At 49.1% G+C, this 24,001-nt stretch overlaps 1 pseudogene; it reads right to left on the bottom strand.

Moving 5' to 3' along the window:
• LOC146870331 (cytochrome P450 2G1-like) overlaps window positions 1–24,001 on the bottom strand; it is a 920,765-nt pseudogene that overhangs the window by 275,406 nt on the left and 621,358 nt on the right.

Below are 24,001 nucleotides of genomic sequence, written 5' to 3'. Positions count from 1 at the left end.
AGCACTGGCCTTGAATATTGGTATTGTAACCATAGTGGTAATAGCAGCGGCATCAGAAATAACGGTAGTATCATCATGTTGTAAATATAAGATGCAGGTGGACAGTGCTAACATTGGTTAAGCACTAAACACCTTACCATCCCATTTGCAGAAGCAAATAAAACACATACTACTGGGATAATTGGCTTAATTTGGTCACATTACAGCTATGTTTTTAACAGTGCTTATCCTGTAAGGTACTTTTGAACTGCGTTATTGATTTACGGGGTTAAGAGGATGGAGAGGGGTGCCACACTGATGGTGCAGCGCTTTGCCTCTGGCTATAGTGTGTGTTGTATTTGTGGCCTGGAAGCCTATGCTGGCAAACTGAAAGACTGTTTTTATGGCAGAATGATGGATGTCTCGACTGCTTTATTACAGGTTATAAGTGTGTTGAGTCCTGGTTTCAAGTCACGCTACCTGCTCAAACACTACCCTCGCTGGTCTCTTTGCCAGCCCTCAGGGTGGTTCTGTGGGCTTCTGCTGCCCTCTTGTTGAGTACGTACCTCATTTCCATGGTACTCTCTGTTAGACCTTGTTTCTTTGGCATGTTCAGATGTCTTTTTTGCTTCTGAACTCCTGTTTTTGACTGTGTGCTGCATTTGGTTGCTGCTGATTTTAGTGCAAGTCCTCCCTGTGTAAATTGTAATTATGATTAGTTATCCATGTTTGGTATATTTTATTTACTAGTAAGCCCCTAGAAAAAGTGCGCTGTATGTGCCCAGGGCTTGCAATTTAAATGCTACTAGTGGGCCTGTAGCAATGATCGTGCTACCCACCTGAGTAGCCCTGCAACCATGCCACTGCAGTGTTTGAGTGTGCCCTATCCTACATGTAAGGTACCCCTAACGTAGGCCAAGGTGGCTTCATGGGCAGGGTGCTGTGTTTGTGAAAGGTAGGACATGTACTGGTGTGTTTTGACATATGCTGACAGTGAAATACTGCTTATTTAGTTTTTCACTATTGCTAGGACTTTCTCTCCCATAGGATATCATTGGACCTAGCTTGTAACTTTGTAGAAGTGAAAATTCCCGTAGGGAAGAGATAGAGATCTGGAGTTTGGGGTCTCTGCACTCCCAATTTAAAAATAGATGTTTTGGTGCAGTTGGTTTTTAAATTGTATGTTTGAAAATGTCACGTTTAGAAAGTGGGTATTTTCTTGCTTTACCATTCTGTGCCTCTGCCTGACTGTGCGATCAACGTCTGGTTCAGACTGACAATTGGGCTGTTTGTGCTTTCACTCTAGACAGTTGCACAAATGTAGGTGTGCCCTACATATATTGATGGTCCATCACCTGGCTGATGGGCCTTCCTGAACTAGTGTGATAGGAGGAGTTGTCTCAGACTCATGAATAGGGGTGTGCCTGTCCTCACACAAAGCAGTCTCCACACCCTGTAGTATTTCCAGAGTCAGGTCAGGGAAAGGCTGGGTCTTGTGCACTTCAAAGAATTTACTTCATAGACACCATAACTTCAGAACACTTCTGGACTAAGAGGAGATTCTGCCAAGAAGAGCTGGAGTAGTTGTAGGAGGGAAACTGCCACTCTGCGTGTTGCTGAGTTGTGCTGGCCTACTAGTTGCTGCTTATGTCTTTGGCAGTCAAAAGACTGGCCTCTTGCTTTCTGTATCCTGGTTGCCAAGGTTTTCCAAGGTCTTGGGTGTAACTGACTGCTGTAAGAAGTCTCAGGGCCATCAAAGATTTCAGCTGCAGCCTCTGAGCTCCTTTGCTGGGCGTTCTGATCTGCCAATTGGTGCCAATTCAAGTTCTGAGCCCTAGGAGGTGGTTTTGCTGCACAGAAGAGAAGAAAATCCACCATTGCCCTTCAGCGAATGTTTTTTCCTGACGGAGAACAGCCGTGCAGCTGAAAAAACCAATGCATTCCCACGGTGCGGCCAAAGAATCGAAGCAGCGCCTGCCATACAGCTTAAAGTTTACCACAACCCAAGTCCTGAGCACTGTGTCACCGACGCCCGTAGCACCCGCTCAAACACTGACACAGGCCCTGCGGTGCGGCTGAAGAAATCGATTCATCACCTGCTTCATGTCTGGAAAATCAACACAGCTCCTGTTTCGCCGTATTGACCCAGCACCTCTGGACTTTCGACACATCACACCTGTGCTTCATCAAGTTTGCCCAGCAGTAATGAACCAAGGATGCGTGTCCGGATATCGATGCATCACTTCCTCTCACAGTGAGGAACAGACGTATCACTTCCCCTGACTGTAAAGAACCCACACATCACTTCACCTGCACTGCAGTAAGGAACCAGCGCATCACCTCCTCTGGCAGTAAGGAACTGACGGATTACCTTCCCTGGGAGCAAAGAACCGACTCATCGCTTTGCTTTTATGGCACCTCACCTCCTGCACCTGTTTTCATCTTTGTTTTTGACACATCCCAGGTACCTTGTGATAAAAGTGACGTATGCATAGTTTCCCATGGACTGAACTATTTTTGAAATTTTAAAAGTGATATCTTATCACCCAAACCTGGTGTTGCTACAAGAAATGCACCTCACCCCAGCTGAAATCAATAAACTGCAGTTCAATTGGATGGAAACAGTTCTCTATGCATGTAAGGCCCCCGGCTCTCAACCATTACCAGGCACCCCTCGGATCATCACAAAAGGGAAGTAGTCCACGTCGTCAGTAAGTCTCTTCCCATTATATTGAAAACATGGTCTGATGTAGATGGCAGATATTTCTTTGCTGAGTTGAAATTACAGGACTTCATGTTGATTGTGGTTTTGTCTATGCCTATGTTAGGCCAAAAACTGATTTTCTTAGGGGCCTTTTTAGACTCCTTGCTTCTTTTGGCATAACCCGTCCTATTCGGAGGTGACTGGAATATTATCTTAGATCTCTTGATGAATAGGTCAGGGTCTGCAAATCTACTACGGTCCAGAGATGACAAAATACTTCAAAATGCCATGTCTGATCACTCTCGTAGACTCATGGCACCTCTCTTTCCCTGAGGACAAGGACTACATTTTCACATCAAGGGTTCATGGGTCCAGATCCTGGATCCCTTTCTCCTGCATATGAAGACTCTAATTAGAAGAATGTTTGCAACCTACATTTCTCTGAATTTAGTATCTGACCATGACCTGATAGCAATTAGTCTTGACATGAGCATTCTTGTGTCTCCGTCCACCACATGGTGAATGCACGTAGCTGGCACCAGAACGCCTCTAGATAAAGACCGCTTACTGTTTTTCTTCAATGCTTATCTGACACACAAGGAACACTGGTAAATCATATGTACAAGGTGAGATGATGACAGACTCCTCAATTGCTAAACATAAATTGCAGGATGAGAGGAAAAGCCCGGAGCCAGAGGTAGAACGGCAGAGGGTGTTATATTATTCCCACTCTAGACCTGAGACTTTAAGTTATTACCTTGCAACAAATGTAAATCAAATCAGCCATTCACTACACAGGCAGAAGCTGCTCTGTTTAAGATCTGACAGCATAATTATGAAATGGGTCTGAAAGGTGGACGTCTGTTGGTAGCATAAGAGAGAAAGCAAAATGGCAATAGAACAGAACCAGCAATGTGAAACACAATTGACACATTGTTTACTAACCCTGTAGATTTGGCTGGGAAATTTTCTTCCGGCCATGGGATGCTATATGGTTCTACCCCAGAGAGAATGTGATTGCCAACTTCCTACAATACCTCCCACTTCCTTGTCTGGAAGTTGAGCATAGGGGTACCTTAGGCCATGACATCAAGGATGATAAGATAGCTCAGGCTATAGGTGGGATGGCCACTTTAAGGACCCCAGTGGAAGATGGACTCCCTCTAGAGTTTTATAAGATCAACATAGATCTGGTTATGCTGCTGCTTTGTAAAGTGTATAAAGACATCACTCAAAGAGGACCTCTCCATGACAAATTTAATTGATTTCCCTAATCCCCAAGGATGGTAAAGATCTGCGACAAAGTGACAGCAGTTATAGATCAGTATTGCTATAGAATTGCGATAACAAGATTTACGCAAACATATTGGCGAATTAACTCATAAGATATATGCCCCATCATGTACATCTGTAACATGTAGGTTTTGCCCCTGGTCGATCCTCTGTGAATAACTTGAGGACACTTCTACACCTTTGCAGTACAACCAAGAGAGTACGAACGATCAGTTGGTGATATCCTTCGATGCCAAAAACATTTATTACTGGGTAGGATTGGTCTCGGTGGAGTGTTTATCAGTAAGGTATGACTATTCTATACCAATTTCAAAGCCATTGTCAACTGTGAGGGTTATCGTTCACCAGAGACAATTACACATAGAAGAACACAACAGGGATGAACCCTGTCCTCTCTGCCATTTCTATTAAAGATGGAACTGTTACTGGCAGCCATTAGAAAAGATCTGAGGATATCTGGGGTTCCTTCTATGTTGGGGGAACATTAAGCACTGTATTATGCTGATGACATTTTGGTTACTATCTCATGTTCAGCAACATAAATCAATCAATCAATCAGTCATTTGTAAAGCGCGCTACTCACCCGTTAGGGTCTCAAGGTGCTGGGGGAGGGGGGGAGCAGCTACTGATCGAACAGCCAGGTCTTGAGAAGTCTCCTGAAGGTCAGCAGGTCCTGGGTCTGTCGTAGGTGGATGGGGAGTGTGTTCCATGTCTTGGTGGCAAGGTGGGAGAAGGATCTGCCGCTGGTGGTAGTTCGGTGGATGCGTGGGACGGTGGCGAGGGCGAGGTCAGTGGAGCGGAGTTGGCGGTTGGGGGTGTAGAAGGTGAGTCGCTTGTTGAGGTATGCTCGTCTGGCGTCGTGGAGTGCGTTGTGAGCGTGGGTGAGGAGCTTGAAGGTGATCCTCTTGTTGACGGAGAGCCAGTGCAGGTCTCTCAGGTGGGCCGTAATGTGGCTGTGGCGGGGGATGTGGCGGGGGATGTCGAGGATGAGGCATGCGTTGGAGTCTCTTCTGGAGTTTGGCCGTGGTTCCCGCGTAGAGGGCGGTGCCGTAGTCCAGCCTACTGGTTACGAGGGCCTGGGTGACTGTTCTTCTGGTTCCGATGAGGATCCATCTGTAGATCTTGCAAAGCATACGGACGATGTTATACCAGGAGTAGGAGACGGCGTTGACAGAGAGGAGTCCAGGATGAACCCCAGGTTGCGTGCGTGGTCAATGAGTGTGGGTGCAGCTCCCAGCGAGGCCGGCCACCAGGAGTCGTCCCAGGCGGAGGGAGTGGAGCCGAGGATGAGGACCTCCGTCTTGTCCGAGTTCAGTTTCAGGCGGCTGCTCTTCATCCATTTGGCGACTGCCTTCATCCCTTCGTGGAAGTTGGTTTTGGCGGTGGCGGGGTCTTTGTTGAGTGAGAGGATCAGCTGGGTGTTGTCGGCGTATGAGACTATGTTGAGGTTGTGCGATCGGACGATGTTGGTGAGCGGTGTCATTTAGATGTTGAAGAGGGTCGGGCTGAGGGATGATCCTTGTAGTACGCCGCAGGTGATCTTGGTAGCTTTAGATCGGAATGGAGGGAGGCGGACTCTCTGGGTTCTGTTGGTGAGGAAGGAGGTGATCCAGTCCAGGGCTTGGTCATGGATCGCTGCGTTGTAGAGGAGTGTGCGAGGGGTGTGGTGACAGATGGTGTCGAAGGCAGCTGAGAGGTCCAGGAGGATGAGGGCCCCAGTTTGTCTGTTGTCCATCAGGGCCCTGATTACGTCTGTGGCGGCGATGAGGGCAGTTTCGGTACTGTGGTTGCTGTGGAATCCGGATTGGGATGTGTCCAAGGTGTTGTTTTCCCTTACAGACTTATTTTCTGGGTATGAAGTGAATTGGTCCAAATGTGAGGATTTATCTCTGAGCTTTCATTCAAGCTGCTCCACTGTGGACAACATCCACTTTCAATGGAAATTTTCAAACCTGAAATACTTTGGTATATGCATGAATACCGGGTTTGTTAACAAGGTGAATGATAACATAAAGCCTCTTCTTTATAAAATGACAACAGATCCCAAGAGGTGGTCTTCCTTGCATTTGTGCAAGAGGGGATGGTCACAGGTCAATAAAATGAATATAGCACTTCAGTTTAATTATGTTTCTGGGATGCTACCCCCAACCAAGTTCCAAGAACTGCTTACCATATTAGATTGCTACCATTAGTTACATTGTGTAGGATGGACAACGACCACGACTCAGGGGGGTAAAACTGTATGATTTCATTGATTAGGGGTAAACAAAAGTGCCTTTCATGGAAACATACTGGCTTGACCACCAACTGGCACCAACCATATGTTTTCTCCCTCAAAACAGGAAAACACTCATTTGGGTCAAGATAGAGAGAGAGCTCACAAATACGAACAATCTACTGCACATGTACTACATGGCACAGGGAAGTGGCAGCTGTGACAAAAACGTCATACTTTCTGCCTCCCGCTTTGCCTGGAAGAGAGCTCATTTCCCACTCAAATCCTTGGCTTCTATAAACAGAGCAGTGCCTGTCTGGCATAATACTGTATTATAGATAGGTAACATAGAACTATTCTGGCCCTTATGGGTTGACAAAGGGATCCTTGCTTGAGACTCCCTTTTAGATACAGACCCTTGCTCACATTGCAACTGGATTATATTGTTCTGAAATCCCAACTGGCTTATTGTCTTCACCCGATCTTCAAAGGGACTCGCATTCCACCAATAGTACACTATATATAGATCTGGAAAGAATTTAAGGGCATGGGTGCATATTTACAAGAAAATGGCAGAGCTGTGCCACATTTGGCAGCGCCGAGCTCTGCCAGTTCTAAAACGCAGGGATGCGCTTTGTTTATAACAATACGGCACAACCCTGTGTTTAGCGCTGGTGCTAAAAATAGCTGCCTAGCGCCGACTCACCCTAGTGCAAGGGTGCCTGCGTTGCAGGAAATGATTGTTTATGTGTCCTTTCCTGCACATAAACAATCAATAATGACAATGTTTTACTTCTTAGGGTGCTGTATTCTGCAGTACACATAGAAGTAGCAAATCATCATTATGAAATAATTGTTTATGTGCAGGAAGGACACCTTCCTGCACAGAAACAATTGTTAATGGTGTGTTCTTTCTGCAGAATGCAGCACACATAGAAAAAGCAAAAACGGGGAGAAATTAAAGTGTTTTTCCTCGTTACAGCATTCTAATGCCTACCATTGCATAGGGTTAGTTTCTGGCGCTGCTTCAGATTTACAAATCCTTTGTCAATCTGGGGCAGCATCAAAAAGCAATAGGTGCTAGAGTGGAATGCCCACAGCAACACCCATTGCATGCCCCTTTCACGCAAAGTGATGTGTGTAAAGGGGCCGTATTTACAAGGTGGCGTTAAGCCACTAAAAATGGCTTAGCGCCGCTTTCTAAATATGGAGAAGGGCATACCACCACCAGAACGTTGATAAAAGTGAAGTTTTCTCCTTGTAATTCACCCCATAGTATCAGGGTTCATGTTCACTATTGTTGATGCTCTCTGACTTCCTTGGTGTGTAAACTGTGGTGAGAGGGGAGGCCCACAATTCAATTTGATACTGGCGATCGGTCTGAGTTATTGTGAGTCCACAGCATGCTGCTGAGAGAGTCCCTGGTTATTATTTTTATTTTTGCAATTTTGTATACATGGCCTAAAGGTATTACAGCACTTTACAACAGTGGCAGGATACAAGGATTACAGCTAGTTACACTAATTAAACTCAGATGTTTTCCTTAGTAGGTGCTACCAGGACAATTGCAGCAGTTGATCAAAGGCTGTGCACAGTTCAAGCATTGATTAAGATGATGGGGTCACACAATGAAGGTAGTTTGTATCCTGGTGAAGAGAGTACTTAAGTATGGTTGAGGGTAATTAACCAAGGTGTCTGTCAAATAGGAGCAGCTTGAGGTTATGTTTTAAGGTGACTAGGCAGGTGGTTAGTCAAAGGTTGGTAGAAAGTTCCAGATTCTTGTAGCACTACCAGACAATGACTGGCTCATGTACTGTTCTCGACTTAGGTGTGGCGTTCCAGGGACTGGGTATTTCTGGAATGCCTATTTGATCCAGAGATTTGCAGTTTCTTGTTTATTTAGAAGGGTGAAGAGGAGTGCAGCTCTCTGTGGGTGATGCAGGTAGTTACTGAATTAGGCCCACGCTTCAATGGGAGGCCATTGGAGGGGTAGCAGGGCAGGGAAAATGTGGTTAAATTTCTTGAGACTTAAAACGAGGTGCGCTGCTTCATGTAGTGTGCTTAGGTGAACTTTGGGAATCCCTGAGAGAAGGGCAATTCCATAATCTAGTCTGCAAAGAATGAGAGACTGCACCACTGTTTTGAGGTCTTGGTACGGGATCAATTGTCTGATGCCCCAAAGTAGGGCTGGGCGGTAAATTCCGTTCCACTTGGGGAATTTGGGGAATTCCACGAACTTCGCAGACTTTTTTTGCTTGTTCGTGCTTTCAAAATGCGTGTTTGCAAGATATTTCTCCCCGAGCACGCAAACAGCGTTCGCGAACAAGAAAAAAGCATTGTGAAAGGGCGGAAGAAGCAATTCCGTATGTTCACAGAACTTTTGCGTGCTCGGTGAGATTTTTGACCATTTCGCGAAGCTTTGCATAGCGCGACTATGCAAATTTCGCCCACCCCTACCCCAAAGCTGCCTAAGTTGGTGCCGAGCGGTTTTGGCCATGGCTGCAATATAGCTGTGAAGATTGAGATGATTGTCAAGGGTGATACCAAGTGATCTAGCACTCTGGACAATAGCAGGGAGCAATCAAGGGTGGGAAAGTTAGCCATCCACTCCTATACTGGGGTCTTTGTTTTCAGATGGGAAATCAAAAGAAATTCTGTTTGACCAGGGTTGAGTTTTAGATGGTGGTTACACATCCAGTTTTGAATCTTTAAAAGCTTGATTGAAAGGAGGGCAATGTCTTCAGGGGATGAGATTGTCATGTATATTTGAGAGTTGTCAGCGTAGAGGTTGAGAGAATCCCAGAGTTTCTGAAAATACGCATAGTGGTACTAGGTAGAGTTTAAAGAGCGTTGGGGAGAGGATCGAGCCTTGGGATCCCTTTGAAGTACGCTAACTGGTCTCAAGAACGAGTTGTCCTTTGTCACAATTTAAGAGCCGTTAGTTAGGTATAAGGAGAACCAGTTGATGACTGTGCCTCCTTATCCCATGCTTTGTTCAAGAGTGAGAAGGAGGCCCAGCTGATTGATAGTGTTGAATGCAGTGGACCATTCCAGTAGTACCAGGAGTTAGGAGTTTACCAGAGTTGAGGATTCTAAGGAAGTCATTGAATATTTGGAGGATCGCAGTTTCTGTGCTGTGGCCCTGCCACAACCTGATTAGGGAGTGTCTAGGAGGTTTTTTGGTCAAATATGTGAGGGCAAGTTGGGATGCTACTCAACTTTCAATGACGTGAAAAATGGGAGTGTGGAGACTGGACGGTAGTTGTTCATGTTCTCTGAATCAAGAGATTGTTTTTTCAAGAAAGGAGAGACTCGATCAACTTTTATTCCTGAAATAGGCCCTGTTTGAGAGAGGAGTTGACCATGTTAGTCCATATGGGGAGTAGATGTGTGGCAAAAGATTTGCTAGTAGAACCTGGAATGGCGTCCTGAAGGTGGTTTGAGGGTTTCATTTTGGAGATTGTTCGCTGTAGGTCCTGTTCGGAAATTGAAAAGAAAGATACCATTGAATACAGTGACATTCATGGTAGAATCTCCACCATTTCTGGGAAGTTGCTGGTGGGTAATGAGATATTTATGTCTCTAACACTTTTCTCAAAGAAATCCACAAAGTTTTTGTAGCGGGTCACTGATGACTTAGGTGCTGAAGCAGTGGAGGGGTTTGTAGTCTGTGCAATAAACTCAAACAGGCGATTTGGTCTCCTATTTGCACAATTCATGAGTGCTATGATATGGCAGGATATGGCTCGGAGGATTCGGTCTTTGTGTTGTTTTTGCATTTGCAAAACTTATTCATATTCAAGTGAGAAGGTGCTAGTCTCAATTCTTTCTCACATTGTCTGACAAGTTTTCTTTCTTTGTAAAATTCTTTTGAGAACCAAAGACAAGATGGCTTTAGCCTGGATAATTTGCACTTTAGGGGTGCATATTTGTTGATTAGGGATTCCATGCAAGAGCTGTACTTGTCTGTGGCCTGACATTTGAAGGTGAGGTGTATTCGAAATTAGGGTAGGAAGGGCCATGACAGGCATGGCTTCTGTGTGAATGTTGGGTTGCCCAAATGTTTTGGAATATAAGCCGGAGAGGAAGAACGGGATCTGCATTTGGTCATACCAATCGACCTTAGGTTGGGGGATTTGGAGATTATCAGGTCCAGAATGGTGCCTTTGTGGTAAGTGGGTTTATTACAGTGTTGTTGGAGATCAATTGTCTCTGAAAAGGAGGTAAAATTGTCCATATAGCTGTTACTCTTATTTCGCCAGTGGATGTTGAAGACGCCAAGGAAGATAGTGTCTGATGCTGATATGTTGAGAGGTGAAGAGATTCATGCATTCTTTGATGAAGGAATTGTTTCGACCCGGTGGATGGTAAATCACCTTCAGTCTGATGTTGGAGGTAGTGGATGTGGGCATTTTTACTGACATAAATTCAAAAGATTGAAAATGAGACGTTGGGAGGGTCCTACATCTCAGGGATTTCTGTGAATGTATGCGAGACCTCCACCTTGTTTATCTTCTTGGTCTAAAAGCAAAATGGAGTAATTAGGAGGAAGTAGAAGGTCTAGAGAGTGGTTAGATGAGCCGTTGAGCTACGTTTTGGTGAGGATCAGGATATCGAGATTATGGGCCATGATAGAGTCCGATATCTCTAGACAGTGTTTAACTGCAGACAGACAATTGGGCAGCATGCAGTTCAGGGAGAAGCTGTTGTCTTTCTGATTTGTCTGTTCAGTAAGGAAAGTTGGTATTTGTATCAAGTTAAGAGGGGATGATCGTACACCGGGATGGTGTGTATGAGTTTGACTACGGTCTGAGATAATGGTGGAAATTGGGAAGCCTGCTGCTGGAAGGAGGGAGGGGTGGCGGAAATTGAAGCTGTGTAACTCTTTAGGAGACAGAATAGGTCTGGGTTTTCTAGGGGTGATTGTGTCCGTTTGGATCTGGGTAGATGGCTGTCTCTCTGTATGCTGGAAGGTTCGGGGGAGGGTCAGCAAGGTGTGATAAGGGGAGCAGCAACAAGAGGACAGATAGATGATTAGATGAGATAGAGCCAATGAGGGGATGCCAATTCATCAAGAGAGGTGTGAGAATGAGGACAGGAGCTTGTTGACCAGAGGCCAGTTATGTTCATCAATTATGGTTGTGGGAGACGTGGGCTGGTGGTATCTAGAGTTGGGAGAAGTTAGGGCAGTGGGAAATAAAGGAGGGAAGGGAGGGGGAGTCTTAGGGGCCGACCTTAGGATGGAGAAGAGGGTGGAGAATGTGACCAGAGGGGGAGATAATGGTTTGTGGGAGGTTGGAGATGAATGCTGTGGAGATGGTTCGTGGAAGGGTGTTAGAGGTCTGTTATTTGCAGTTCTCTATGGGATATGGGGCACATATCGGATTGCAGGAGAGTCTGGGGAGAAAGGGGTTGTCTGGGTGGCCCATAAGGGAAGAAGAGTGATTGAGGGGTGTTAGGTATGAACCGAGAAGGTGTACGTCGAGGATCATCAGAAAGCTTGAGTGTGAGATAAAGTTAACCGTGGACTGGATTGTATCACTGGCTTGGAACATGATTTTCCCATTGTTGCATTTGAGTTTGTGTCCAAAGGGTATGTTAGAGAGAGGAGGAGCAGACAAAATTGCATAAGGACCTGATCCATAGGTCAGTGTTGTGTGTGTGACAAAGGGTATTGCCTCTATGTTGGAGGCTGATACCTTATAGAAAGTAATAGGTATGATTTAGACAACCATTGCTAGGGTAAAGATTGGCATTGCACAGTTGTCCGCAGACTTGTGAAGTGCACTGCAGTCTTAGGGGTAGAAGGACACAATCCCAATATCATCGATATGTTGATCTGGTGAGATTGGACAGTTGCCGGAAGTTGGTTGGGCTGGTTTTGTTGGATCAGAGGGCCAGACACAAAGGGCTAAGTATATCACAATTGACCCCGTAATTTTTAATTCTCTAGAGGATAAGATAATATCGATTTCAAGATGGCTGCCATTTTGGGGAAGAATGAAGTACTCTTTCCATTGCAGTGAGTTTCGAAGGGAAGTTACTGGTATGAAGTTGGCATTGCTAATGGGTGACTTTGCCTCTTTAAAGTTGGCTGCAATTTTAGGGGAGATCATAGCCCTCATTCTATTTCTAATAGAGGAATGTAAGGTCTGTAATGTTGGACATAGAATAGGAAGAGGGTAGTTGTGGGGAAATGAAGTCCTCGCAGTCACCCAGGTGATGTGCCTTGGGTACGTGGACACAGTGTCAGAAGAGTAAGGGGTTTTAAGAAAGGGTTAGGGACTAAGGTGTTGCGTCAGTTCAAGTGTGCAAGCTGATGGTTTACTTTTCCCCCAACCGCCTGACCTTTCCAGAGAGGGGCAGGTGTCCATCCAGCTGTGTGTGGACAGAGTTGCAGGCCCCCTTAAGGCAACTGCCTGGTTCCGAGATGGCAGCTGTTGGGACATATGTTTGGACCAGCTGTGGACAAGCAGAGGATGCAGGTGTTCTGAGAGCGACTGTCTGACTCTGCAGCCACTAGTGCTTGTGCTTGGCTATGGATGGCCCAACCATGGGCAAACAGAGAAGTGCAGTCTTGCCGAGGACCACCAACTGATGTCTAGATGGCGCGCCACGGTGACCAGGTTTGAGACCTCAAGAGAAGCTCAGGCAAAAATAGGGGCCGTAACGCCACAGCACCCATTCATGGAGGTGGCATGAGAAGAAGCAGGCAGGTGAATAAAAGATCGGTCTTCTGGCAGGGCACACTTTCCTCATAGGCAAGAGTACATCACCAGCTCATATAGGGGCACATCCCGATCAGTGGTTGCAGGCTGGAATGGGGAGCCAGCCATTCCCGACATAGAGACGGCTTACCAGGGAAGCTCCAGCACCTCTAGAAGAAAGTAGTGTGCAAGTCGCTTTCCGCTGCTGTCCGTTGTCCGGGTGTCGGGGCAGGCTGCTACAGGAGAGATGGGTATAGTTGAGAAAATGGAAGCAGATGGGCCCCAGTGACCTGGTAGGAAAGGTTAATGCTGTTCTACAGTCTTAAACCTCAGAGATGTCTGCTGCAGTACATGGCTCATGGCTCAGCCCCCTGGTGGCTGCACAGGCAGGTGGTGCAGGCATCCCTGAGTGGCGTTGCTGCCTGGGAGCAAAGCAGCAGAAACATCCACTCTGCCCCGCTTAGCATCATTTATTGTTGCGGTTTAAATTTTTGTGGGTAAAATTTTCCCATTCGGAAAGCTTACACATATGGCATTGAACATCGTACAAATTTCAGAGAGGGAACATGAGAGCTAGTGAGGTGTGTTGCAGGTGCAGGGAGGGAATACGGGATATTATTCACATATTATGGGACTGTCACAGGATACAATACTATTGGGATGAGATCTGACTAGAGGTGCCCTCCACTGCTGAGGTACATGGCCACGAGCTTGCAGGGTGATGATTTTGTGCAACATGGTTGATTTTCCACCTCTACCAATCTTTACCCTCTGCTAGTTAGCCATGGCCCCTCAATGGTTATAATGGGTATGTTATGCCTCTCAAACTCTAACATCCTACCCAGATTCAGGGCCTGGTTGGATGAAATGCATGTGTTGGCAACCTTAGAATATTCCTGAAGGACAAAATGCCCCAGTTTGAAGAGGTGTGGGGCAAATTCTTGAAAGTGCCAGGAACTGTTCAGCCACCTTAGAAGATTTCTGAGATCCGTCAAATAATAGTTTTTGGATCTTTTTTGATGCTCATGAGTTACACCAGGGGGTGCTAGAAATGGAAACCTTAATGTATGGGATGCTGGGGGTGTCGCTGAGACGGTGGAGGTTTTGTGTTTGTCTGGGAAGGAAAAGCAGAGGTGGTCTGACTTCTGTTGATGTGTTTAGTGCTATGGGAACCTTGAGGCGCTTTATTTTTCTTTGTTGCAGATAAAGTCTCAGGCCAAGATGTTGTAGTCATTGTGCTGCAAAATGTGCATTTGTAATTCTTTATTTTTGTACAATTAACATTGTTTATACCAAACCAAAAAAGGCTGGGCGATGGGCTGAGCATTGCAAGCATTGTGGGCTTTTCCTAAAGAGCAACTTGAAAATGATCTTCTTCACCACAATCCTAGGATAGCATATGACATCACAGAAACAACATATTATGCAATATTAAAGCCTTCCGGCCCTATACTATATCTGGAATAGAGAACTGAAGGATTTATTCATTTGATATATGTTCTATGAATAAACATATTTTAAAGTACTAATTTAATTGTATTGATGCACATTTTAATTAAATCTGTATACTAAGACAACTGACATTTGATTACATAGTTAATGTTAAGAGAAAGGTGTTTGTTAGTGGTGTGTAAATAGGCCCATTGGTAACTGTGCTGTGAACACCAACTAACTGAAAGTTTGAGAGTCCAATATAATGATGTGTGATAACAGGGAACTGAGATCAAAAGGAATACTCAAGGGTAACATCTTTTTAACCATGTAATGAAAGCAAAACTTGCAATTGATGTGGGTTTTACACAGCTTTTAATGTAGTACCTTTAATTTCAGGATACTTCAGAAGAAGAAGAAAGGATATCTTAAAGTTGTGCTGACTGTTTCCGTGCCCGCTAAGAACAGAGTCAGTACACTTTTGACCAATTGTGGCATGTGGAATTCTGTTTCCAGGGGGCATATGTATCAACATCTCCATTTGCGATTCTCAAATAGCGATTTTTAAAGAATCGCTATTTGAGAATTGCAAAACGGGATGTATTTAAAAAATCGCAAAACTTTAGCGATTTCTTAAAATTCCTTAATTGCGATTAGCAAATTGCGAAATCGCAATTAAGGAATACCTTCCCATTCATTTCTATGGGCCAGGAGACCCATAGGAATGAATGGGAAGTAATTCTCAAATTGCGATTCGCAATTTGCTAATCGCAATTTGAGAATAATTTCAAAGGTGCAAGGGTGTCATGATGACACAGTGAGGCACCCCAGAAATGAGCATGTGTGTGCATATGGCGCACATACATGCCCTAAGGGCATGTATGTGCGGCACGTGGCACTTTGTAAAATTCCAAAAAGTGCATTTTTAACAGAAATCGCAAATTACCACCAACTAGAAGTTGGTGGTAATTTGCGATTTCTTAAGGATAATTCGCAATGCTTTGGTGCGTGTTACATGTCATTTAAGAAATCGCAATTTGCGATTTTTTAAATGCTTACGCAAAATTAAGAAATCGCTAAATTAGCGATTCCTTAAATTTGCGCTGAGAATTTGCCTCATACATCCTGTTTTGCGAATTTTTAATCGCAAACGCTGTTTTTTGCGAATCGCAGCGTTTGCGATTAAAAATTCGGTTGATACATATGCCCCCAGGTCATCTTTTTCCTTGGGTTGATAAAAACACATATTAGAATGCATGACCTGAACTTTGGAATGCGCAACACAACACACGTTCAACAAGATTAGAACATGTTATATATTTTTTCTTAATGCCTCTTAGGAGCCCCCCTCAATCATGTCTTTGCTTAGTTGCTTTTTGAGGCCTTATTTCTAGTAAGCCGATATTAACTTACAACAGTTGACAAATTCATTTCTCATTATTGTGCAAAAATGTTGTGTTAATTTCATCATACATTTTGATAGTATTTTTATATTTCATATATTCATGTGTTCATTGGAATAGCTGGTGTTTATTTAAAAAAACATTATAGCTTTAGGCTTTTACATAGTGTGCAAGTGATTTCTCAAGCATTTTCCTACCTAAAGTCATGGTAACAAGATATGCTGTCAAAAAATAAATGATTTGGGTGGCATAAATGAGTTGTTCACAGGCCTCTCCATGATAAAGACTGGGACCTCTTAAGCATTTCCAGACAGCAGGGCAATGTGGCTCCAAGCAGAACCATACCAAGCTCATCATCCAAAAAAATTTCCTTCTGTGGAAGCATGATTCAGTCTGGTCTTGCAGATGAGTTTCTGACTGGAAACATAGATACGGTACGCTCTTACATCCGTGGCTTCCCTCCCAGGTTTCAGGAGGGGAATGATAATAGCCTCCCTGGTCGTCTCCGGCAACCTCCCTACTTTATAGGCTTCCTTGTAGACTGCTTGTAATCGCGGGGCCAGACACTCAACATATTTGGCATAGAATTCTATGGGTATACCATCCACCCCAGGCGTCTTATTGCGAGCCATGTGTTTAATCACACTCCTGATCTCTCCTACCGTGATTTTACCTCCCAGCAGTCTCCCTCCTCCTTACCTAAGCTCGGCAGGGGCACCTCCTCAAGATACTCCATGATACTATCCAGTCCCCTAGCCAGGTGAGTGCTGTAGAGCGCGGCGTAATATTCTAGGAATAATCGGTTTATCCCCTCCTGCGTGTACACTACCTCCCCCGTTGGAGATGCCAAGCCCAATATCGTCTCTCCCCTGGGGACCGGGTTAGCCAACCAAGCCAACAATGAAGTCAATTCGTCTGATAGGGATGTCAGCCATTTTGTGGCCACCAAATGGTCAACTTAAGCAAAGAAACACAAAAACGTAATTAATACATAGAAATGACTAATAAAATGTTATCCCCTTACTAATACCCATATGTGTGTGTATTTATCTAGCAGAAGCAACACTTAATGCGGGTTATATTCACATTAATAAAGCACACATCACGAATACATCACGAAAGCAACATATAATCATGCAGTTTCTAATTGTCTATAATTAATATGCATACGAAAATTAGTTTACGTATTAATTAGGCCATGCAAATGCAATTCCCACGTGTATTTCTTATATTAGTAATGTTGGTCAATTCACACAGCAAACAATTAGTACAATTACTATTAATTAATTATTCTTATTAATGTAAACATGCTAAATGGAGAGGGTATACAATTTTTAAAGAAATCCCACTCCAGCAATCCCCCCTTTGGTGATTTTATCACCACCACAACACTTAGGTGCCGATTAGGATCCTGGAGAAACCGGGTACGAACCGTCGGTCGGAGCGTATTCTCCGTCTGACTCGTACCCGCTTGCAAAACTTTACAAACATGCAAGTACGATTCGCACGGAAACACTATTTCCGTACGAATCGTACAAAACACCAACCGAGGAAAATAAACATACAAATGACATCCGGAAAAGCGCCGACGTGACGTCGGGACGCATGCAGCCTGCGTTCCACGAACCAGGAAGTACGATTCGCACCGACGTCATCCCGCGCGGAGAATATTTTCCGGCAGCCAAAAACTGCCGGGAAATCAGGACGACGCGCACAAGGAGCACCTGTACGCGACGGACAGACATGGACCTGAACCTACGTGTCATCCCGGCCCTCACAGCAGTCGACCTCCTCTACAGGTACCGACGCAGACGTCGCAGAAGGTCAGAACAATACCCAGGGGCAAAGGGGGGGGGGCAGGGGCAGGACACAAAACCCCCACCCAAGTCACACAGCACACATGCCCTGGACATACCTGACCTCCAGGCCCTGGTCACTTCGAGGGGGTGGGGACGTGTCCAGCAACGCCAGCGTCCGCCACAACGGAAGTGGGCGACGACGCGAACCGGCAACACAGCAATACACGTACGTACCGTACCCACGCCTTAAGAGCGTGGGTACGAGTCGTACCACGCCCACACCCACGTCACCCCAACAATGGCGGTACAGCCCGTACCCATGTGCCAAAGGCCTGGGTACGGGCCGCACAAGCACTCCACAGCGTGGGCACGGGTACGTACGGACCGTACCCCCACCCGTGTATGTATGGAGCGTACCCCCACCCCAACAGTGTATGTACGGACCGTACCCCCACCCGTGTATGAATGGACCGTACCCACACCCGCGTATGTATGGAGCGTACCCCCACCCCAACAGTGTATGTACAGACCGTACCCCCACCCGTGTATGAATGGACTGTACCCACACCCGCGTATGTATGGAGCGTACCCCCACCCCAACAGTGTATGTATGGAGCGTACCCCCACCCCAACAGTGTATGTATGGACCGTAACCCCACCCGTGTATGAATGGACCGTACCCACACCCGCGTATGTATGGAGCGTACACCCACCCCAACAGTGCACATATGGAGCGTACCCCCACCGTGTATGTACGGACCGTACCCCCACCCGTGTATGTATGGAGCGTACCCCCACCCCAACAGTGTATGTACGGACCGTACCCAACCCGTGTATGAATGGAGCGTACCCCCACCCCAACAATGTACATATGGAGCGTACCCCCACCCGTGTATGTACGGACCGTACCCCCACCCTTAGGTGCCGATTAGGATCCTGGAGAAACCGGGTACAAACCGTCGGTCGGAGCGTATTCTCCGTCCGACTCGTACCCGGTTGCAAAACTTTACAAACATGCAAGTACGATTCGCACGGAAACACTATTTCCGTACAAATCGTACAAAACACCAACCGAGGAAAATAAACATACAAATGAAATCCGGAAAAGCGCCGACGTGACGTCGGGACGCATGCTGCCTGCGTTCCACGAACCAGGAAGTACGATTCGCACCGACGTCATCCCGCGCGGAGAATATTTTCCGGCAGCCAAAAACTGCCGGGAAATCAGGACGACGCGCACAAGGAGCACCTGTACGCGACGGACAGACATGGACCCGAACCTACGTGTCATCCCGGCCCTCATAGCAATAACAATACAGGTACTGTTAGAAATGGGATTTCTGGCTGGCTTGGGCTTGCGCCAAAGCCAGGCAGAAACCACCACTCTAGTCAGGGCAAGGAAGGTACACGCCAAAGATAACCCCTGCTCACCCCCTTGGTAGCTTGGCACGAGCAGTCAGGCTTATCTCTGAGGCGATGTGTAAAGCGTTTGCGCGCGCACCCAGCAACAACACCCAAGGCCCACCACAAAGGAAACTCCACACAAACTATTATAAAAAAATAGCCTTTGTATTACCAAAATACATTAGATAAAAACACACACTTTACAATGTGCCAACAGGCACGGGCAGAATTTACAAGGGATTATATGTACAGGGGACAGGGCCACATGGACCACTGTCAGGAATTAGCACTTTGTAGAAATTACACTTAGAACGTAGGAATAATATTTTAGAACATAGCACATACAATCACTGTAGCACTAACAATAGAACATGTAGCACACAACCAGTAACTACTGGTATTAGGTAAGTACCACCTATGCAACCCTAACCACCTTAGGAGAATATCGCGCAGGGAACCAGAACCTCACTAGCACCACCTGTACTAGGAGAACACAACCACCTAAGTATCACAATACCTGTAGGGGTAAACGCACATTACACATGATGCATCGCAACACATTCAGAGGTGTAGGGAAGGAAAACACATGATGCATAAAAGACATTCAGCGGTGTAAAACAAGGCACATGATGCATAAACACACATTCAGAGGTGCAGGTTAGGAACAATAGCGCAAAAACTCCCAGCAGTGCCCAGACACAGGAGGGGTGGGGGCCTATCACTCCCAGCAGTGCCCAGACGCAGGAGGGGTGGGTGTAGAGTCCTCCCAGCAGTGCCCAGACACAGGAGGGGTGGGGGCCTATCACCACCAGCAGTGCCCAGACACAGGAGGGGTGGGTGTAGAGTCCTCCCAGCAGTGCCCAGACGCAGGAGGGGTGGGTGTAGAGTCCTCCCAGCAGTGCCCAGATGCAGGAGGGGTGGGTGTAGAGTCCTCCCAGCAGTGCCCAGACACAAGAGGGGTGGGGCCTATCACTCCCAGCAGTGCCCAGACGCAGGAGGGGTGGGTGTAGAGTCCTCCCAGCAGTGCCCAGACGCAGGAGGGGTGGGTGTAGAGTCCTCCCAGCAGTGCCCAGACACAGGAGGGGTGGGTGTAGAGTCCTCCCAGCAGTGCCCAGACACAGGAGGGATGGGGGCCTATCACTCCCAGCAGTGCCCAGATGCAGGAGGGGTGGGTGTAGAGTCCTCCCAGCAGTGCCAAGACACAGGAGGGGTGGGGGCCTATCACTCCCAGCAGTGCCCAGACACAGGAGGGGTGCGTGTAGAGTCCTCCCAGCAGTGCCCAGACGCAGGAGGGGTGGGTGTAGAGTCCTCCCAGCAGTGCCCAGACACTGGAGGGTTGGGGGCCTATCACTCCCAGCAGTGCCCAGACGCAGGAGGGGTGGGTGTAGAGTCCTCCCAGCAGTGCCCAGACACAGGAGGGGTGGGGGCCTATCACCCCCAGCAGTGCCCAGACACAGGAGGGGTGGGTGTAGAGTCCTCCCAGCAGTGCCCAGACGCAGGAGGGGTGGGTGTAGAGTCCTCCCAGCAGTGCCCAGACGCAGGAGGGGTGGGTGTAGAGTCCTCCCAGCAGTGCCCAGACGCAGGAGGGGTGGGTTTAGAGTCCTCCCAGCAGTGCCCAGACACAGGAGGGGTGGGGGCCTGTCACTCCCAGCAGTGCCCAGACACAGGAGGGGTGGGTGTAGAGTCCTCCCAGCAGTGCCCAGACACAGGAGGGATGGGGGCCTATCACTCCCAGCAGTGCCCAGATGCAGGAGGGGTGGGTGCCTATCACTCCCAGCAGTGCCCAGATGCAGGAGGGGTGGGTGCCTATCACTCCCAGCAGTGCCCAGACACAGGAGGGGTGGGGGCCTATTACTCCCAGCAGTGCCCAGACACAGGAGGGGTGCGTGTAGAGTCCTCACAGCAGTGCCCAGACGCAGGAGGGGTGGGTGTAGAGTCCTCCCAGCAGTGCCCAGACACAGGAGGGGTGGGGGCCTATCACTCCCAGCAGTGCCCAGACGCAGGAGGGGTGGGTGTAGAGTCCTCCCAGCAGTGCCCAGACACAGGAGGGGTGGGGGCCTATCACCCCCAGCAGTGCCCAGACACAGGAGGGGTGGGTGTAGAGTCCTCCCAGCAGTGCCCAGACGCAGGAGGGGTGGGTGTAGAGTCCTCCCAGCAGTGCCCAGACGCATTAGGGGTGGGTGTAGAGTCCTCCCAGCAGCGCCCAGACACAGGAGGGGTGGGGGCCTATCACTCCCAGCAGTGCCCAGACGCAGGAGGGGTGGGTGTAGAGTCCTCCCAGCAGTGCCCAGATGCAGGAGGGGTGGGTGTAGAGTCCTCCCAGCAGTGCCCAGACACAGGAGGGGTGGGGGCCTATCACTCCCAGCAGTGCCCAGACACAGGAGGGGTGGGTGTAGAGTCCTCCCAGCAGTGCCCAGACGCAGGAGGGGTGGGTATAGAGTCCTCCCAGCAGTGCCCAGACACAGGAGGGGTGGGTGTAGAGTCCTCCCAGCAGTGCCCAGACGCAGGAGGGGTGGGTTTAGAGTCCTCCCAGCAGTGCCCAGACGCAGGAGGGGTGGGTGTAGAGTCCTCCCAGCAGTGCCCAGACGCAGGAGGGGTGGGTTTAGAGTCCTCCCAGCAGTGCCCAGACACAGGAGGGGTGGGGGCCTATCACTCCCAGCAGTGCCCAGACACAGGAGGGGTGGGTGTAGAGTCCTCCCAGCAGTGCCCAGACGCAGGAGGGGTGGGTATAGAGTCCTCCCAGCAGTGCCAAGACGCAGGAGGGGTGGGTTTAGAGTCCTCCCAGCAGTGCCCAGACACAGGAGGGGTGGGGGCCTATCACTCCCAGCAGTGCCCAGACACAGGAGGGGTGGGTGTAGAGTCCTCCCAGCAGTGCCCAGACACAGGAGGGGTGGGGGCCTATCACTCCCAGCAGTGCCCAGATGCAGGAGGGGTGGGTGTAGAGTCCTCCCAGCAGTGCCCAGACACAGGAGGGGTGGGGGCCTATCACTCCCAGCAGTGCCCACACACAGGAGGGGTGCGTGTAGAGTCCTCCCAGCAGTGCCCAGACGCAGGAGGGGTGGGTGTAGAGTCCTCCCAGCAGTGCCCAGACACAGGAGGGGTGGGGGCCTATCACTCCCAGCAGTGCCCAGACGCAGGAGGGGTGGGTGTAGAGTCCTCCCAGCAGTGCCCAGACACAGGAGGGGTGGGGGCCTATCACCCCCAGCAGTGCCCAGACACAGGTGGGGTGGGTGTAGAGTCCTCCCAGCAGTGCCCAGACGCAGGAGGGGTGGGTGTAGAGTCCTCCCAGCAGTGCCCAGACGCATTAGGGGTGGGTGTAGAGTCCTCCCAGCAGTGCCCAGACACAGGAGGGGTGGGGGCCTATCACTCCCAGCAGTGCCCAGACGCAGGAGGGGTGGGTGTAGAGTCCTCCCAGCAGTGCCCAGATGCAGGAGGGGTGGGTGTAGAGTCCTCCCAGCAGTGCCCAGACACAGGAGGGGTGGGGGCCTATCACTCCCAGCAGTGCCCAGACACAGGAGGGGTGGGTGTAGAGTCCTCCCAGCAGTGCCCAGACGCAGGAGGGGTGGGTATAGAGTCCTCCCAGCAGTGCCCAGACACAGGAGGGGTGGGTGTAGAGTCCTCCCAGCAGTGCCCAGACGCAGGAGGGGTGGGTTTAGAGTCCTCCCAGCAGTGCCCAGACGCAGGAGGGGTGGGTGTAGAGTCCTCCCAGCAGTGCCCAGACGCAGGAGGGGTGGGTTTAGAGTCCTCCTAGCAGTGCCCAGACACAGGAGTGGTGGGGGCCTATCACTCCCAGCAGTGCCCAGACACAGGAGGGGTGGGTGTAGAGTCCTCTCAGCAGTGCCCAGACGCAGGAGGGGTGGGTATAGAGTCCTCCCAGCAGTGCCCAGACGCAGGAGGGGTGGGTGTAGAGTCCTCCCAGCAGTGCCCAGACGCAGGAGGGGTGGGTTTAGAGTCCTCCCAGCAGTGCCCAGACACAGGAGGGGTGGGGGCCCATCACTCCCAGCAGTGCCCAGACACAGGAGGGGTGGGTGTAGAGTCCTCCCAGCAGTGCCCAGACACAGGAGGGGTGGGGGCCTATCACTCCCAGCAGTGCCCAGATGCAGGAGGGGTGGGTGTAGAGTCCTCCCAGCAGTGCCCAGACACAGGAGGGGTGGGGGCCTATCACTCCCAGCAGTGCCCAGACACAGGAGGGGTGCGTGTAGAGTCCTCCCACCAGTGCCCAGACGCAGGAGGGGTGGGTGTAGAGTCCTCCCAGCAGTGCCCAGACACAGGAGGGGTGGGGGCCTATCACTCCCAGCAGTGCCCAGACGCAGGAGGGGTGGGTGTAGAGTCCTCCCAGCAGTGCCCAGACACAGGAGGGGTGGGGGCCTATCACCCCCAGCAGTGCCCAGACACAGGAGGGGTGGGTGTAGAGTCCTCCCAGCAGTGCCCAGACGCATTAGGGGTGGGTGTAGAGTCCTCCCAGCAGTGCCCAGACACAGGAGGGGTGGGGGCCTATCACTCCCAGCAGTGCCCAGACGCAGGAGGGGTGGGTGTAGAGTCCTCCCAGCAGTGCCCAGATGCAGGAGGGGTGGGTGTAGAGTCCTCCCAGCAGTGCCCAGACACAGGAGGGGTGGGGGCCTATCACTCCCAGCAGTGCCCAGACACAGGAGGGGTGGGTGTAGAGTCCTCCCAGCAGTGCCTAGACGCAGGAGGGGTGGGTATAGAGTCCTCCCAGCAGTGCCCAGACACAGGAGGGGTGGGGGCCTATCACTCCCAGCAGTGCCCAGACGGAGTAGGGGTGGGTGCAGAGTCCTCCCAGCAGTGCCCAGACGCAGGAGGGGTGGGTGCAGAGTCCTCCCAGCAGTGCCCATGGAACGCAAAGGGTAGAGTACCCACAGATACAATGCCCACAAATGTCAGTCAGGTTCACAAAGACCCTGCAGTACATGTACCACATGTGTGCGAGGCTGGGAGTACACACATGCATAGCGCCTAAAAGAGAACATGTCCACATGCAGTCTAGTCAACAGTCTACATACACAAGTACAGTGACCACCAAGGATGCCACGAATGATGCAGGTGGA

Source organism: Triturus cristatus, chromosome 1_1, assembly GCF_964204655.1.
Source record: "Triturus cristatus chromosome 1_1, aTriCri1.1, whole genome shotgun sequence".
Lineage (NCBI taxonomy): Eukaryota > Metazoa > Chordata > Amphibia > Caudata > Salamandridae > Triturus > Triturus cristatus.
Note: the sequence above shows the minus strand (reverse complement) of the source record. Positions and strands in the feature narration are given on the sequence as shown.